Here is an 18,610-nt window from a genome sequence, read left to right on the forward strand (position 1 = left end):
GAACAGCCCTTAACTGCATTTTATATGCTGTTCCTACCCAGGGGTAAAAATCTTGGCTAACCTTGTCATAATGATCAGGTTACTTCCAGGATTCATGTGATTTCTCTGATGTGCCTATAAATATACTCTTGTATATTAAACTTAAGGGAAAAAATGACCGTGGAAGTGTCATGTTTCTTATAGTAAACTTTCTAGGATCTTAGCTACTGAAACAATGTGCTGAACAGTTCAGGACATAAGTAAAAATCCAGGCACAAATCATTTCCTACTAGTTACTTTTCTGTTACTAGGATAGAATACTGTGACAAAAAAAGCAATTTAGGGAAGAAGAGGTTTATTCTGGCTTACAGTCCCCGGGGTACAGTCCACCACAGCAGGGAAGGCATGATGGCAGGAGCATGAGGCTGCCCTGGTGCTCAGGAAGCTGGATGATCATATTTCATCACACACAAGAAGCAGAGAGAAAGAACAGAAAGTACGGCAAGCTATAAAACCTCAAAGCCCTCCCCCAGTGATGTACTCCCTCCAGCAAGGCTCCTCCTCTTAAAGGTTCCATAATTTTCCCATACAGTGCCACCAAGTGGGAACCAAATGCTCAAATCCTTGAGTACATATGGTACACTTCTCATTCAAACCACAGCACTACCATAAGACTAAAACATTCCTCACAAAATTCATACAATACTTGGAAATAGGAGCTGAGAAACAAAATGAAAATATTTGTGATCGTGGTTTTTGCACCTGACACTTATGCTCTGGATTTCACATACCATGGAGTCAGTAACTTCCTGCAGATTACAGTTATTTCTTAGAGACAGGCTTCCTCTAAGTCCCACTTGAGTCAACGATATTGTGGGTGGCAGATGTGTCAGGAAATACTAAAAACTAAAGCTAGGCATCTAGGCATTGACCACATTGTCTCTTCAATTTCAAGGAGCAGATTTGTCCCATGCCAAATGGACCCAAATGTCTAAAATCCTTTTAGCTGAATCCATTATACTAATATCTGACAATTATGAACTAAGTCTCATTTAATATGCTCAGATGCCCTCACTTAAAGGCAATAATTACTAAAAAGAGCGAGTTGTATAAACCTGTTTCCCAGTATGTTGGTTGACACAACACCCCACTGGTTAATATGCAACCATCAGGCAGAGCTTTTTATATTTAATGTTGAACAAATTATCCTTTGTGAAAGGCATATTGAGAACTCTCACTGTCAATCTTGTTTTCCACTCTGCTACATTTCCATTTCATAGAACATCTTGAACTTAGCTGAGGGAGGTGGGGGTCCCTAAAAACATACATCATTAATAAATCCAAAAATAAAAGGGGAGACTAATAAGCAGCTCTCTGTGAGACCAATGTAAGGAAAATATTCTTTATGCCAGCACTCCCTCAATGGGTGACTCCTAAACCAGAGGTTGGAATTTTCTATGTCCAGGGCAAGAATCTCAAGAGGAGTAAGGCTAGGAGGTTTTGAAAAAATAATGCCTGCAGTAGATGAAATTATTTACATTGCAAAACTGCATGGAATTAAAGCCAGGAGACCCTGGGAGAGGTCATATAATCTGACCCAATGTGGAAATTTCCATCTAGATGGAAATTCTAAATCCACGTGATTACCTTTAATCCTGGGTCACTCTGCCTTCTGAAGCAAGGCAGCTGCCGAACTGGGCACCTCTTCTCTCCATTTCTTCTTAATCAAGCCACAACCTACAGTTTCTTAATTTCAGCTAGAGCTGGAGTTCTTTACCAACTTTCCCACATCATGCTGGGATATGTCTGCCTTGAACATACACGGGACTTGTGCATGCTGTCACCATTGCTGTGAGTTCATATGAGTAACTGACCAGCTGTCTGAAAAACCTTATTTCCCTGTGATTATCCACCACCTCTGGCTCTTACAGTCTTTCTGCCCTGTCTTCCACAATGATCCCTGAGCCTTGGAAAGCAGAAGTTTGATATAGATTTCCTATTCAGGGCTAAGCTCTCTGCAGCCTCTTATTCTCTGCATGTTGGCCAGTTGTGAGTCTCTGTGTTAGTCATGATCTGCTGCATAAGGAAACTTCTCTGATGAGAGCTGAGTGATGCCTTCATTAATCTATAGATATAACAACAAGTCATTAGGAGTCAGTTTAACATTATATCTATTTAGCAGAATAATAGCAGTAGGCTCTCCCTTATGTCCGGTGACCTATCTAGTCTCAGGTTCCTAGGTCTGATATCAGTGTTAGGTATGGGCTCTATCTTGTGAAACTAGGGAATACTTTGGAACTTAGAGGCACAGGAAAGGGCTTCCTGAATAGGACTCCTATAGCACAAGCATTAAGTCCAATAACTGGCAAATAGGACCCCATGAAACTAAAAAGCTTCTCTACAGAAAAGGATGCCATCATTTGAATGAAAAGAGAACCTACAGAATGAGAAACAATATGCCAGCTATACCTCTGACAGAGGGTTAGTATCTAGAATGCACAAAAAACTCAAAAAAAAATAAATGTCAAAAAAAGAACCCAATTAAAAATTGGGGCAAGAAGCTGATTAGGGAGTTCTCTAAAAATGAAACACAAATGGTTGAGAAATAATTTTTTAAAATGTTCAACATCTTTAGTCATCTAGAAAAATGTACATTAAAACCACTTTAAGGTTTCATCTTAACCCACTCAGAATAGCTAAGATCCAAAAAAACAAATGATGACAAATGTTGATGAGTCTGTGAAGAAAGAGGAACTCTTATCCACTACTGGTGGGAGTGTAAACTGGTGCAGTCATTATGGAAATCAGTGTGGAGATTCCTCAAAAAGTTCAAAGTTGATCTATTATATGATCCAGCCATACCTCAAAGACTCTTTACCGTATTACAGGAATACCTGTTCATCCATGTTCATCGATGACCTTTTAATAACAGCCAGGAATTGGAAACAATCTAGCTGTACATCAGATGATGAATGGATAGTGAAAGTGTGGTACATATACACAATAGAATATTACTCAGCTTTTTAACAAAAATGAAATTATGAAACTTGCAGGTAAATGAGTGGAACTGGAAAAAATCATTCTGAGTGAAGTAAGCCAGACATAAAGACAAATGCACATTCTCACTCATGGTTGGATGCCAGCTTTGAAATCTTAGATATGCATGTCTCAATTTGAAAATGCAGAGAGGTCATTAAATAAGTGGTCACGAGGAGGTGCTTCCTGAAGGGGAGGGACAATGTAGTGATATAAAGGGGGAAAGGGGAACAATACAGTAGGGATGGTTAAATGGGATGGGGAATGTGAGGGCAGGGAAGAGGAGGGAGTATGCGGAGGAATAAGCATCAGTAAAGGCCTTTTGAAAAAGCCACATGAAAATCTGCCATTATAGAAGTTTCTCAAAGTATATACATATATATGTATTATAAAAAGAGACTAAAGGGAGTTACCTTATAACAGGGGGCATTGCCTCTACTGGACACCATAGGCAAGCTAAGTAAAAGCCCAATGCCAGGAATAGACTCCTTCTTTGGAAGCTGTTGACCAGGGGTTTCTTAGACCTTCAAACAATCCTAGCCATTGTCCCAGATCTTGATTCCCCACCAGAACTCGATGGTAAGACACTACTGCTGAAGATACTACATACATGAGCTGTAGAACAAATAAGGAAAATTCAAGCGGGGGCTGACTTCAGAGACTCATTCTCACTGCCTAGCTTTCATAGTGCCAGGAGTGCTGTGTTTGCTACCTGAAAAGAAAAATGTAGCATGAACATTACTCAGCTGTGAATGTGTGAGTTACAACAACTGGTACGTCAACATTTTATGAAGAATGAAGTAATGACCATTTAATTTTACAAGAGGCTAGTAGTATGCATTCTGTCAAAAGGTAGGTAGGTTTGTTTATTTTGTTTATTTACTGAGATGGGGATCTCCTGTAGGCTGAACTTGAACTTGCTGTATATTTGATACTTCTGATCCTCTTGCTTCCTCTTCTTGAGTGCTAGAATTGCAGGCTTTCAACATCATGGCTCATTTATTCAGGGCTAGGATCAAACCCAGGGCCTTGTACATGTTAGTCAAGGTACGAAATGAGCTGCTTCCTTAGCATAGAAAGTTTAGTGCAATTATTAATACATAGTAAACATATGAAGACAATTTTTTATTCTCCCTACTTATCAAGTTGAATTAATAATATTTAATCATCTAAGAAAATACTTCCAAATTATGTGTAATTTGTTAAAGAATGAATCTTGAACTAAAGATAAAATTATAAAACCCTGTTCCAATATTAAGAATACTACTTACTAGGTACTGGGTATATAATGATAAATAAAATTTACACCCAGTCTCTACCTCCAGAGCTTCTGATTCAGCTAAAAAGTAATGAGGCTGTAGCACTGGATTCTATCATATATCAGCCCAATAACAACAGTAGAAGGTCTATATGGCTTAATCTGAATGGTCTGAAGTTAAAATTGCTCACACAGACAATACTTTTACTTGACAATGCACATATATCTAGAACACATGAAGAACTCCTACAAAATAAATAGACATAGACACCAAAAATAGTGAAAATGTCAGTAGGTACTTCACAAGAGCACATATTCCAACAGACAGCAGAACAAGGCCTCATTATAATCAGTCATCACAAGAATTCAAACTCCACTGTCTGATTAGACCATTATATTCCCAGTAGAATTTTCAACAGTACTTGAACTCTCTGGTGCTGTGGATGGGAATGAAATCAGGTGTAAATACTTTGGAAGATTGTGGTTGATATCAGCTAATCTGTGCTCCGCAGTAATCCCACTGCTAGGCGTTTGTGAATGTTCTCACAAAAAAACATGTATAAAAGTGCTCATTGTACTATTCAAAAACATCTCCAGACTGAAAAACAACCCTAGAGTCCCTTCACTGTGGTATATTTATACAAAGGAATACTATACAACAATGAGTATGAACAAATAATAGCTATACCCTTAAGCATGAATGGATTTCACAAATATTCTATGTAGCAGAAGTGAGATGCAGAGTACACCTTTCATAATTCCATTTTATAAAACAGAGAAATAAATCTTTAGTGCTAAAATTTAAGGCAGTAGTTAACTTTGGAAAAAACTTATTAGGCAGGGACACAAAAGAGGCCTCTGGACGCTGATAAAAAAAAAATTGATTTTGGAGCTGGATGCAGGAGTTTGTTTTCTAAATCTTACACTTCTCTGAATGTTGTCATACTTCGAAAACAGCTAACCATACACAAGAATAAAAATAGCCCCTTAGGATATGGATGCCATTTTATAGTTTAAGGGGTGTTTCAGATAGTATGCCCCATCATGTCATTAGCTCACTCGTTCACCAAAATAGAGTAGGACTCATCTAGCAAGGGGCTAGGCTAGAGTTGCAAGGGCTAACAGGACATTGTTATTAACCTCTCTGATCTTAGAGAACTTAAAGATTTAACACCAATCTATAGCATCTTTGTACTAATAACTTGTACTAACTCTTGTGTACTAAACATTGCACCTTACCTACATGCTACATTCTCTCACATTTAATAAAATCAAGATAAGCATTCTCGTGTCTTTCCGATTTTCTTCTGAACACATGAAGTGTTATATAAAGGAAAATTTAATGACATTTTTAGAGGTAAAGAGATTGAAATTCACTTAGTGAATGTGGGTCTATCAGGGATGACTGTAATGTGACATCTGCAGTCTTTGATGACTTCATCAGATAGTTCAAGTACTAAATAAATGAAGTTGATAAGAATGGGAAGAGAAATAGAAATTCCATTCCAGTACATATTTTAATTTAATTATTTCACACAGCGATACCTAAAAGGGACCATGTACTAGTTTAAATTTACTTCCCTCAAGAAATTTCAACTTTTTAAGTAAAATGTTAACCTAAAAGAAATATGTTAAAAACTATAAAACAATTATGACAATAAAATAAGTATTTCTGAGGGAAAAAATTATGCTTTCATTTATTAAAATGTGAGTTTTATATTGCATCAATTTCCTGTAAGTTAGTGCCAAATAATACATGTGACCATTTACATCAGAGGTACAGTGTTTTAATATAAGTGACATTTTCAAAAGAATATGAGCATATTTTACAAGACTAATCTTATATAAGCCATGGGATTGTTTTACAGATTCCCAATATAGAATTTTTTGACATTTAAGTATTTCTTACTTTTTGTTCTATAGTGATGCTTCATTAATTTTACCAAACTCATTCCATGTTTAACATATATGTGTATTTTACTCTATGTTCAATATAATATTTTGAAACAAAATGATGGTCAATAGCCATCATCATATAAAATCATCTTTAACTAAATCCTTCCAGGTACCGTGCTAGTCGTAGAATGAGCACTGAGCACTGTGCTCTAAGGCCCAGCAGCTTGGAATGCCATACTTTGGAGGAGCACTTTTAAGGCTTGTGAGGGGTAAACACAGTGTTCCACACTGTACTTTAAGAGTTACCAAGAACAAGGTTGCAGCCTCAGAAAAGTTCAGGAATGGGAAGTAAGATGTGCACATATGCAAATGTATGCATGAATTGAATGCTTCGGGTGATATCAGAAATGTTTCTAGGAAACAGCATTTGAGCTGATAGAGAAATCAGAAAAGGGAAAACTGACTATGAAAAGTGTAAGGATCATCATCACTCCCTTCTTCCTGCTGGAGAGCATCAATAGTGGCTTCATCCCTTCTAGACTAAAGGGGGAATGAATTTCCACTTGTCCCTTCTGCCCTACAGACAGCCATGCTCACAGGATTCACGGGATCTGGAACATCTCAGTGATAGCCTCATGTCCTCATGTCCCCTAGCCTGCAGGAGTAATCCTACAAGATCTGAGGGCCCCCAGCTCATTGTGGGAGCCCAACATCCCTTTAGCTGTTACAAATGTGACTAGGTGAAGAGTTCAGGGTCAAGGACACTGGGTCCAAGCTGCTGTCCCAATCTAACTTTATTTATAATAAATTGATCTGGTGAACCCTTGACTTTCACAGTTTTTTCTCCGTTTCTTCAATCTGCAAAGGAGACTTGATGTGCCAGTGACTATCAAAGGCCAATGTAAAGACATGCCATTGTTTCAGCTCAGCACCTCACAAATGTGGTGGGAAACCAAGCATGATAGAGGAAACAGAGACACCAGCACTGGAGATATTTGGAAGGTAAACTTGAAGAGATAATTTTGCACAATTACAAAGAAACTTTACTTTTTTGGTAGATAATAAAGAAACTGTAAGAATCCTCTAGAAAGGTCATTAGACAAATGTTTTAATTCTATTAGTAAAATGATGTTAATAGTTACACTGTCCTGTGTATGAAGACATGTTAGTTTTTGAATATTAGTATATCATGTATGCCAGGTTAAGTTAAAAAGACTAGAATTTAAAATCTTATGACATTAACTATAACCTTAGGTTGGTAATTAAACCTCTTTCAAATTGAGTTTAAATTCGTCCTCAGTATTGACAGTGTCTAGCTGTTATTGAATCAGAGGTTAATTAAATGAGAAACAAGATGTAGAGGACAGTACCATAATGTCCATGGATAGCAATGGCTGCTAGTTTTCATTAGTCCTTTAAATTGAGAGATGCCCACTGTCATATGTAATGAATAACATTTCAGGTAATCATTGCCTCCGCAATCCTCAGATGCAGCCCAGGCTGTACCTTAAGATCTATCAAGAAATTCTGAAAATACATATGCCAAAACTCCAAGATCCTAATTCTGTGTATCTAGCATGGCCCAAGAAAATTTTGGTGCATAATCACAGTTAAGAGCACTTTGTGTGTGATACATTAAGCATTGCTTTTACCTTGATCAGAGTTTGTTTCATTTAAAAGGCATAGTAGCAAGTCGGAGTTTATTAACTCTGTGCCCCAGCTTCCGTGGTCATAACCTGAGGAAACAGGAACATTGGTCCTACTCAAAAGACCCACAGCTAAAAGATGATAATGCATAAGGCATATTCAAGGAGATGGAACTAGGTGATGTGATGAAAACAATCATATTGCATAGCTCGAACTCAAACACACAAAGGAGTCAAACGTCATGATGTTAAAATCAGTCAGAAATCAAAAAGAAAAGGAAAAAAATTCAATGACTTCATGGAAGGTCAGAGCAAACGGTAGGTGAGCAAAAGGCAAGGCAGACACGAACTGGAGATTCCCAAAGCTGGAAGGCAAGGCAGATGGTCAAAAGCTGAGGCAGGTCAGCAGGAACCAGGCGATCTACAAGTAAGATGAGCAGAAGAATGGATACCAGGTACCAGCAAAAGGGAGCCCGTGATTCCAAGGCAATCTTCAGTCCCTGGCAGGAAGCTTCTTACAGACTTCCTGCTGCAGCAGGTACCAGTCTAGGCCTGTGGATGGAAGCAAGCAAAACTCATGAAAATGGAGAAGGTGAAGCTAATGGGAGCCAAAGTAGCATAAGATCTCTGGTGAAAATGCAAACAACCACAAGACCAAAACCACAAAGAAACCATATTTAATTGCTACTCAAACAGAAGCTTTTAAGCAAAAAGCAACATGTCTAAAGTATGTCAGCATCATGTATTTTTAAAAGAAAAATGGAAACAGGACTCTCATTCATGCATTCATTCATTCGTTTCAACCAAATGACAGTGATCGAATTCCTTTGATTATCAAACCCCATGAAAGGCACTCTGTATAACAGGATGAAAACACAGTCCCCAGTGATCATACTGTCTAACAGAGGCAACAAAGATAAGATCCATCCCAACATGATGCAGGGGGTCTTAAAGACGATTCCTAATCCACTGTTAGTAGATGTGTAACCTAGTTCTGTCATTATAGAAATCAATGTGGAGGGTTTTCAAAAAACTGAAAAAAGAAATTGCCATGCAGCCCAGCTATGCCACTCCTGGGCATGTATTGAAAGGGCTCTACCGTCTACTACACAGGTACTTGTACAACCATGTTTATTACTGCTCTTTTCACAATAGCAAGGAAATGAAACCCATTTAGATGCCCTCAAATGAACAGTTAATAAAAGCGTGATATATGTACACAATGTAATTTTATTTATCCATAAAGACGAATGAAAATTTCAGGAAAATGAATGAAACTGGAAAACATTATTTTAAGCAAAGTAACCCAGGCTCAGAAAGATAAATACTGTTTTTCCTCTCATATGTAGATGCTAGCCTCAAACTGTTAAACGTGTATGTCCAGGAGGAAAGAAATATGGGGGAAGGGCCAGGAATCTAGGAAGAAGCCCACATGATTAGAAAAAGAATCTTTCAGGGATGGGGTGGGGAAGGCAGTATAATAAAGTGGAAAGGGGAATGCTGGGGAGTAAAGGATGCAGCAGAGGAAGGAGGGGCAAGGGGATCAAGGAAGTCATCAGGGGATTGAGCAAAATGAAATATGTATTAAAAACCTCATATGGGAACCTGTCACTTTTCAAGATAATTTTAAAAATAAGAATAAAGAGAGTTGGTTGGCACAGGCCACATGAGCTTGTTCTGGCTGGCAGTGTTAGTCATAAAGTCAATCACCATATGACTGTGTGTTTTCATTTTCAGTGCAGAGGACTGTCCTGGAGAAAGGATTTCTGCTGAGTCTGGAAACCTTTCACTTGTGCTTGTATACACCGATCTGGCAACAATTAATTTTAAGTAGTGTTTCTATGATCACTTTAATTTCATGCTAATTAAAAGTAGTACATTAATGAGTTCTACTTACAAATTTTCTTATCTACTATTAAAGTACAGATTCTTAAAAATAAGTGAACTGGCTTAGACCTATTGTTAAAAATACAGTGAGCCCTTGTTTTAATGGTGAGAAAGGTACAGATATAGTTTCCAATGTTTACATTAAATTTATTTGATCTGTTCCAGGATATAGTATTAATAAATCATGTCAAGAAAGGCTAAAAACTCACATCAAGACTCCAGAAAAATACAACTTTTATCATCTTCATTTAAAAAAATACATAAACTTTGTAAATCTTTGAAAATGCGTTTGCACAGAAAAAAAATAGTAATTACATCAAACAAGAGACTATATTAATCTATAAAATAACAATGACTGATCCTTCATTACCATGCTCACTCCTTGAGAATATGATAGCAGTTTATGGAATAGTCTCAATGAAGACAACAAAATATTTGATATATGATTTACCCTTTGTCCAGTCACATATCTAGTTAGTTTGCCTCTTCTCCCTATTATTATGCTGGAAAAATTAGGCAGACGATTAGTTTCAAGATGCCATAAATCTACAATCTAAAACCTCAGCAGGGCTACCCACCCCAGTAGCACATGTTATTCTGCCCCCCAGTTCCCCTCAGCAGCTTCTTCAGCTTTCATCTCTTTCTCCAAGTCCTGTTACCAATTTTCAAAAATTGTGGTAGTCTTAGTCCCTTAATGTAAGAACTAAATATGAAAGATTCTCTATAAAGATACTGAAATATCATGAGATCAAGAGGCAGTCAATGAACACCCCCACACTGAAGGAATGATTGGATGCTGTCTGGCCCTTAGAGGAACTGTAAAGGAAGAGGTCAGAAAATTAGGAGACAACCAGAAGGTTGCAGTAGTACAAAGGCAATCATCTTAAGGAGGAAGGAAAAAAAACTGAATCAAGGGAGCTACAGAGATGGCTCAGCAATTAAGAGCACTGGCTGCTCTTGCAGAGAACCCAACACCCCCATGAAGGCTAACAACTGTCTATAACTCCAGTTCCAGGGGATCCAGTTCTCTCTTCTAGCCTCTAGGAGCACTGCACACCCACTGGTGATGCAGTTACATACATGTAATAACATACTCAATACACGTAAAATAAAATTTAAATAAATCATTAAACAAAAGAAAAGAAAATGAATCAAATGCTTCAGAGAGTTCAAGTTAATTTAAAAGTAAAAAATGTCCAATGTGACGTGGTGATCAAGGTAAGTAGTGCCTCTACTTCAACTTCAATTAAAGAGAATAGAAACCAGGTTGTAGCTGGATGAGCCACAAATGAGAACGAAAGGGGGGGAAGAAAACATGGACACATTACTCTCTGAGAAGGTTCCGCAAAAGATAGATGCCATGAATGCTTTGTGGGGATGGATAATGGAGGGAAGCTTTCATTAGAGGTATGGCATCGCGATGATGGTGCTAAAACTCGGAGGAGGTAGCAGAGGTGATGGTGAAAGTTACAAAGGTGATGTTAGTGGTGGTGGTCTTTGAGGTAATAGGGTCAGTAATAATGAAGGGACCCGAGGTGGCAGAGATGGCAGAAGTTGTGGTCGAGACACTGGAGTCAGTGATGTAAGTGACAACATATGAGACAGTGTTAGTCAAGGTGAAGGTGGTAACTACGGCGATGGTGATGGTGGTGGTGATGGTGGCAATAGCAGCAGTGAAGTACTCATTTTAAATATGGGAAACAGCTGAGCATGTTTACCTACTAAGGTTAAAAGGCAAAAAGAGAAAGGATAACTCTCTTAGTCCCAGAGTAAACAGGCAAGATTAAAACATTAATGCAGAATTTAAACTGCAAAGCTGTCTTCCATAACTACAATTTCCACACTAAATTATCTGCAGTCCAGTCCTCTACCTGTGCCATGGAGTTCTGTGCTTGCCTCTCTGCCTCTGTATTTAGCAAAAGCCCTCAGACTACAATACTTTTTCTTCTAATCATTAAGCACATACCTTCTTCAAAACAGGACTCAGAATCTGTCTCTTCCAATATTTTATAGGGGCTGGAGAGATGACTCAGCAGTTAAGAGCACTGACTGCTCTTGCAGAGGACCCAGGTTCATTTGGTTCCCAGCACCCACATGGTGGCCAACAACCATCAGTAACTCTGGTTCCAGGGAATCCGATGACCTCTTCTGACCTCCATGGGCATTGCATAACATGGATGCACTTACATACATGCAGGCAATACACTCATACACAAAGAATTTAAAAAAATAAAATATTTTTCAAATGAAGCCAAGAAGATTTTCTAGCCCCCTCTGCCCCTGCCTCCTCTTCGACTAGGATAACTTTCCCTGGGCTCCCAGAATCTCTGCCCGTGGTCCATCACAGAATTTCTCCTACTCTATTGTGATTATTTTCATCTCCACTAGAATGAAAGAACCAAACATGCCAGATCACATTATGCATTCACTTATTCAACAAAACTAAAATACCACTACTAGTCATGATTAAAAATCTACCAAAGCTAGGTACATAATGCCAGCTGAGGCAAGAGGATTGTAAGTTCCAGGCCAGCCTGAGACAGACAGCAACACCCTGTCTCAAATATATATTTATATTCAGCACTCGTGTGCCAAGAAATGATAGGAAAACTTTAACCCACTGCCTTCTTTTGTAAATAAAGTATTTTGAACACAGCCACATGTATTTATTTTTACACTGTCTATGGTTGCTTTCACACAACAATGGTAAAATTAGTACCTATGACAGAAACTATATGGTCCACAGGTCCTAAATTGTCCTCTATCTTATCTTTTTACAGAACAGGATTCACAATCCTTTAACCACCAGAAACAGAAACAGTGATTCAATCCTATCATAAAAGACTCTATACTATCTTCAGAGGAAGATAGTAGTAATTATAGCATAACAGGTTATAAATTTTTAGAGAGGAATTAAAAAACTCTATGGGAGCATATAGGAGAACCACTTGATCTATATTTTGAGAGAGCCAGGGTCTTCTGTGTGTAGCACCTATCACTATCTGAAATATTAGTGGATGCTCTACAAGTAAACCATTTTTTTCCCAAGGGAGAATTCATTTAGGAAATGACATACTTTGAATATAATTGGGCCAACATCACAAAGCATAACTGATATTGCTATCACTAGGAAAGTAAATTAGGGTCTCACTTAGTTATAACATTCAGTTCATTGTAACGTTAATATATTCAAATATTCTGGGCTCTTGTTCTATTCCTAAGAGATAAGACTCCAAGTTGGAGCTCACCATAAAAAGAGTGATTCTGAATCTGCTCTTTAACCTGAGAGGCTGACATGAATTCTTGCTTAGAGCTGGGAGACCTACATAATATTCATAATATTCTTTAGAGTCTTTTCATATTTTATTGTGAATTTTAATGTCAAAACTTGACCTAAAATATGACTGTAATGCATACTTACTTGATTTTTCTTTATCTTACACATTTACATACATATACACAGAGACATGAAAATGAATACACAGAGACACATACATAGACACTCACCCAACTTGATAAAAAATATCACCTCATAAATAATACATGCACCCCTATACATATACAGACCACAATTTACATCTTTAGGGAATATGTATTTAACTCAAATCCACTGCATGCATACTTATAAATCTATCTAATCTGAGATGGCAAATAAGTTTTACTGCAGGGTCAATGCAATCAGTCATGGTACTCTGTCTCAAAAGTGTGAGACCACCGTTGTGCTCATAAGAAGTAGAATTAATATTCTCTTGCTTCTCTAGTAAGGCAGATACCTTGAATGTGAGGGGGAATGGTGGACTGGAGTTAACTTATTTGCCATCTGGCCCTACAGAGCTTAACACATTGACAGAATTTTTTCTAAGTATTCTCTTATCACAAACTTACCACAGGTAAATGGACAGTTCTCTCCTAAGAACTGAGGCAGGTAGAAAAGCTCTGGCTGTGGATGACCTTGATGGAGAAGATAATAGCAACTTAGATTTGCCAAGCATTGTGCTGATTTCAGAGTATTCTCATGGACTTCATCTCACATTCATGGTGATGTATATCGTGGGGCAGAGAGTAATACAGACGGTCTGACCACTCACTGTGCTATCTTCAGAGACCAAAGGCAACTTCCCAGTTATTTCAAGTAGCCCTCGGCTGTAAGAATGATAGGTTTTATTACATTTAAAAATATTTATTTTATGTATATGTGTATGTGCACCACATGTATGCAGAAGCCCATGAGGGTCAGTAGAGGATATCAAATTCCCTGGAACTGAAGTTATAGGTGATAGTTAGCCACTCCATATGGGTCGTAGGAATTGAACCTGGGTCATCTATAAGAGCAGCAAGTGTTCTTAACTGCTGAGAAATTATGAGGAAAGTAACTTTTGTTTGTTCTCTCCACAGCATGATAGCCTATTATCCCATGTTCCCCAGTGGCAATAGCTTGTAAAGCTATGGTCTGATACTACAACCAGAAATTCGACAGGGATGTAATAAGACATAGAATATTTCCACTATCGTGTGGAGACTTCATCTTGTCCTTTTATACTATCTCAACTTCCCACACTTATCCCTTCCTTAAACACAGATATCTGCAAATTCATCTCCATGTCTATACCTTTTTAATTTAAACAATGTTATACTAAAGAAATCATACAACATGTGATACTGAGATTGAGATTTTTCCCATTAAGAATAATTTTCTAAAGACTCGTTCTTATTGGCACATGTACTAATTGTTTTTACTATTTGTTGCTAAGTAATATTCCATATGAATCTACCAGTATGATTAGCCACTCAGCCATGTAAGGTTGTTTCTAGTTTGAGACTATTGTGTATGAACTTGCTCTACACATTCACGTAAAGAACTTATTAGTCCTTACAAGGGGACTCACAGGTTGAATAAAATGCAGGAATCTGATTTATTGGCTCCTGAATTACTGGTCTTCAAAAGGCACCAGGGTATTCTTCCATCCAGTCCTCTATGTTAGGTACCAGTATGTAAACTGAAACAATTAATTACATAGAACTCCAAAATGTAGTAAGAACTTTCTACAGTTTCCACTTTTACAATAGAAAAAGTCAAATCTCCATGCATGTTAGAGCCAGGTGACTACCAGAGTCTCATTGTTAATACAGTACTGCATTTTACATCTATGTATCTGCCTTAATCACACTGCAAAAAATGAGCTGGTGCTCTAACATCATGCAATACTTTCTGAACAACCTTTATAACTATAACTGACCTACTAATAATGTCCTGATCACAACCCTACACTGACACATGGACCATAAATGTGGACATTGCACTGATCTCTTCATGTCTGAATTTTGGAAACTTGTTAGTGTGTTAATTTCTGCCACAACAATTACCTTCAAACACTTGTTATTTTTACTTATATTGCATAAAATTATGAAAGACATTTATTCAAATTTGATAAGAATCTACTCCTTTACATACAGCTGCTTTCTGTGTTGACATTTTGGACTGAAACTGTATCGTATGGTCAAATGCCACAAAAACAGGAGTTGTTACAATGACTACACAGCAGAATCAATGATCAATAATAGAATTTCATGTTCAAACACAATTCTGCAGTGCTGACTTCTAGCCTGATATAGTCTCCTCCAAGCTCCAGAGTCCTACTCAACAACTCCTTTGTGATGCTTATTATTTAAAATACTGTGTGACCAAAGCAAAATTAATGATTTCTCCTATTCCCATCCTAATAATCTTCACAGTCCTGCCCCCATCTAAGAAAGCTACCAAGTCCTACCACTCAATTGTTCTGGGAAAAAGAAACTGACATCATTCTTGACTCTTTCTCCCCACAGAAGTCTCATTCAAACCTGTTGGCTTGACATCTAACTTATCTAAACCTTTGTCATTGAAGTTCCTTCCATTCACTTATTTGAGGTCCCAATTGAAGTGTCACTTTAGGAATGATGGCTAAAGAAGCTAAGCCTTTGGGCTCAGTATTACATCACCAATTCTTTAAAACACTTAGGACCTTATGATTGAAATGGCTTTGTTCACTCTCTTCATCAAAGTATCAGCTTTTAGAAGGTAAGAATGCTAATTATTTTGTTCATCACTCTATTTCTAGCAATTACCTGGCATATAATAATCACTCAATAAGTAGCCATTGATCGACTCTGCCTCTTTCCATGATACCACATTATTATTATAGTATTTTCAACAGTATTCTTAAATGTACTATATGACTGCAGACAATTTACTTTCTGTGGATATTTGCTTCTTCAAGTACAAAGTGAGGCAAATTCAGTATATAAATTCTATAACTAAAATTCCATAACTGTGAATTATAGAATACTGAAATATAGAATAATCCTTTTCCATTCATTCCATCATGTGGTTTCCATTTGGCTCTTTAGTCATTGTTATAAATGATATGTACATGAAATTACAGTTCACAAAGCACTTTTACTTCCATTGCTTCCTTTGACATTCACCTGAAACTCCTAGAGAATTATACTTATTTTTTCTATTTTACAGAGGAAGAGCTAAATCTCAGAGAGCATATAGAAGCTCTAAGTTTACTTGTATCTCATTTGCTCTAATTGGCTTTCTATTGCTATGATGAAACATTGACTAAAACCAACCTGGGGAGAAAAAGGTTTATTTCATCTTACAGTGCAGTCCTTCATCAAGAGAAGCCAGAGCCGGCACTCAAAAGCAGCAATCTGGAGGCAAGAAACTGTCTTCCAAGCTCCCACAACACCTCATAAAGCTGTGAACATGTAATGGCTTTTCCAGCTCAAAGTTCAAAATGTTTCCACAGTCCTCCCAAAAAACAACATGGTCATGTCCATCACAACAATAGCCCATCTCTGCTACTAATTTCTGCCTTAATTACCTTTCTGTTGCCATGATAAAGCACCATGACCAAGGAAACTTATAGAATAGTTTATTTTGCTTATGGTTCCAGAGAAATGAAAGTCCATCATGCGAAAGAAGGCATGGCAGGAGGCAGCCAGAGCAGTTAGCAGAGAGCTCACATCTTCAAGAAGGCACAGGAAGCAAGAGACAAACTGAAAGTGGGGTGGGCCTATGAACTTTCAAAGCCTGACCCCAGTGACATACTCCCTACTCCAAGGCTGCACCTCCTAAATGTTCCATGACCCACACCAAACAGCACCACCAGCTGATGAAGTTTTCAAATACTTGAGCCTATGGGGCCACTTATTCAAGTCACCACACCATTTCACTAAACATCTCTTTTACAAATACAAGCTATTATTTGGTATTTGAATTGATATTTTTGAACAATTCCTGGGTCTGTAGGAATTGTTCAAAATATCAGTTCACTAATACCAATCATCATATGTATAGCTTGGGGAATTCTAACATTTTTCCCTAGTCTTCATAAGAGTTTTCACTAGACTCTAGTCCAAGTTGCTTTTAAGAGAAGCTACTGCTTGTTGGTGTTGAGTATATGATGGTTGATCTTTATTGTCACCTTGAATGGATTTGAAAGCTTCTAGGAAACACATCTGAGCATGTCTGTGAGGGCATTTCCAGAGAGGTTTAACTAAGGAGGGGAGACTCACCCTGAGCCAAAGTAAGCCTTTCCTTAAGTTGCTTTTCTTGGGTATTTTGCCACGGTATTGAGTAAAACAATGAATACAAGTAAATATCCAAAAGACCCACAAAACCAAACTACCCCCTCCTCATCCTACAGTAGCATTGACTCTTTCACCTTTTTTCATATTCCTTTGAATAAATGTATCACCTCCAGAAAGCCTATGCAGTGAGTAGGAACAAATAATAATCATAAAAATTCTGCTTCAAGCTAGGCCTAGCGGCACAGGCCTGGAATCCCAGCTACTCCAAGGGTGGCAGCAGGAATATTGCAATTTTAGACCTGCCTGAGCCACAGAATCTCAAAATCATCCTGAATGACTTAGTGGGAACTTCACTCTAAATAACTTTAAATAGACTAGGAATATATATCAATGATAGAGTCCTTACCCAGGTTTACTTTCCAGTATCATTTAAAAACTAACTTTCAACACGTCACATGCAGAGAATATATATCTGAGAGATGCCCAGCTTTAAGTGGCACATCTACAGTAAAACCTCTATACCAAAGGTTCATGGAAAATAACAGAACAGGAGGTAGAGAGAAACTAATGCATCCCTCAACTCTCACCAGTGATGCTTCCTCATGCAACAGAGTGCCATACACACAGAAGGCCATAACTGGCCAAGGTGTAGAGAATAAGAGACCACAGAGTTTGGGTCCACAGATGGGACTCCTATATTAGGACTCACCCATTCATGGTTCCAGTACAATTGCGGAAGAGGAGGGCAAAAAGATTGTAAGAGCCAGGGTTGGTGCATGAACATAAGGAAACAAAGTCTTCCAGGTCTCTGGGAACTTGTTCATAAGAACTTGCAGCAATAGTGACAGTATACACAAGACCCATGCAGCCTCAGTCACACAAAAAGCATAGAACTGTGAAAATGGGCAGCAGGCCCCAACCTTACCCAAGGAACTATTGGCAACTGATTAATGTTGGGTGAGGAAGAGCTGATATTCTTTAAGGGAGGGACTCTAAATAGGCTGACCACACTCCAGTGGATGAACTCACACCTCACACAGAGGGACATCTGGATACTAAAGCTTGACTTTGATAGGCCCTAAGATATATATTACAGAATGCATGAAATCTGGTGGGGAGCTATGGGGGAGTGTGGATGGATAAGGAGGTCTAAATATGATTAAGATCTATTGTATGAAATGCACGAAAATTCAATAAAAATATACATAAAAATTAATTTTATTATCAAATGACCCCTACACTATTAACTAATTTTGTGACTGTAAAAAAAAGGTCATGGTCTTCTTTTCTCCATAGAAATAGTTATTTCTTAATAAATATATAATAATTA

At 37.9% G+C, this 18,610-nt stretch overlaps 1 protein-coding gene across 7 annotated transcripts in view; it reads right to left on the minus strand.

The window, feature by feature from the left end:
* The window catches only part of LOC103748743 (protein SMG5), a 122,274-nt gene that overhangs the window by 56,730 nt on the left and 46,934 nt on the right, over positions 1 to 18,610 (minus strand). For 2 of the 7 annotated variants that reach the window (XM_008851485.2, XM_008851487.1), the window contains exons 3-5: positions 13,588 to 13,653; positions 8,275 to 8,367; positions 7,822 to 7,905 (exon numbers count right to left, since the gene is read on the minus strand). The exons of 3 other annotated variants lie outside the window; for them this stretch is intronic. The gene's annotated coding sequence lies outside the window, so the exon portion shown is untranslated. Of the gene's footprint in view, positions 1 to 7,821; positions 7,989 to 8,274; positions 8,368 to 13,587; positions 13,654 to 18,610 lie in introns of those variants that run through there. 2 more of the 7 variants (XM_008851486.2, XM_017802806.2) reach the window with 2 other exon arrangements.

The sequence above is a fragment of the Nannospalax galili genome, unplaced genomic scaffold, assembly GCF_000622305.1.
Source record: "Nannospalax galili isolate Female #2095 unplaced genomic scaffold, S.galili_v1.0 scaffold284, whole genome shotgun sequence".
NCBI lineage: Eukaryota > Metazoa > Chordata > Mammalia > Rodentia > Spalacidae > Nannospalax > Nannospalax galili.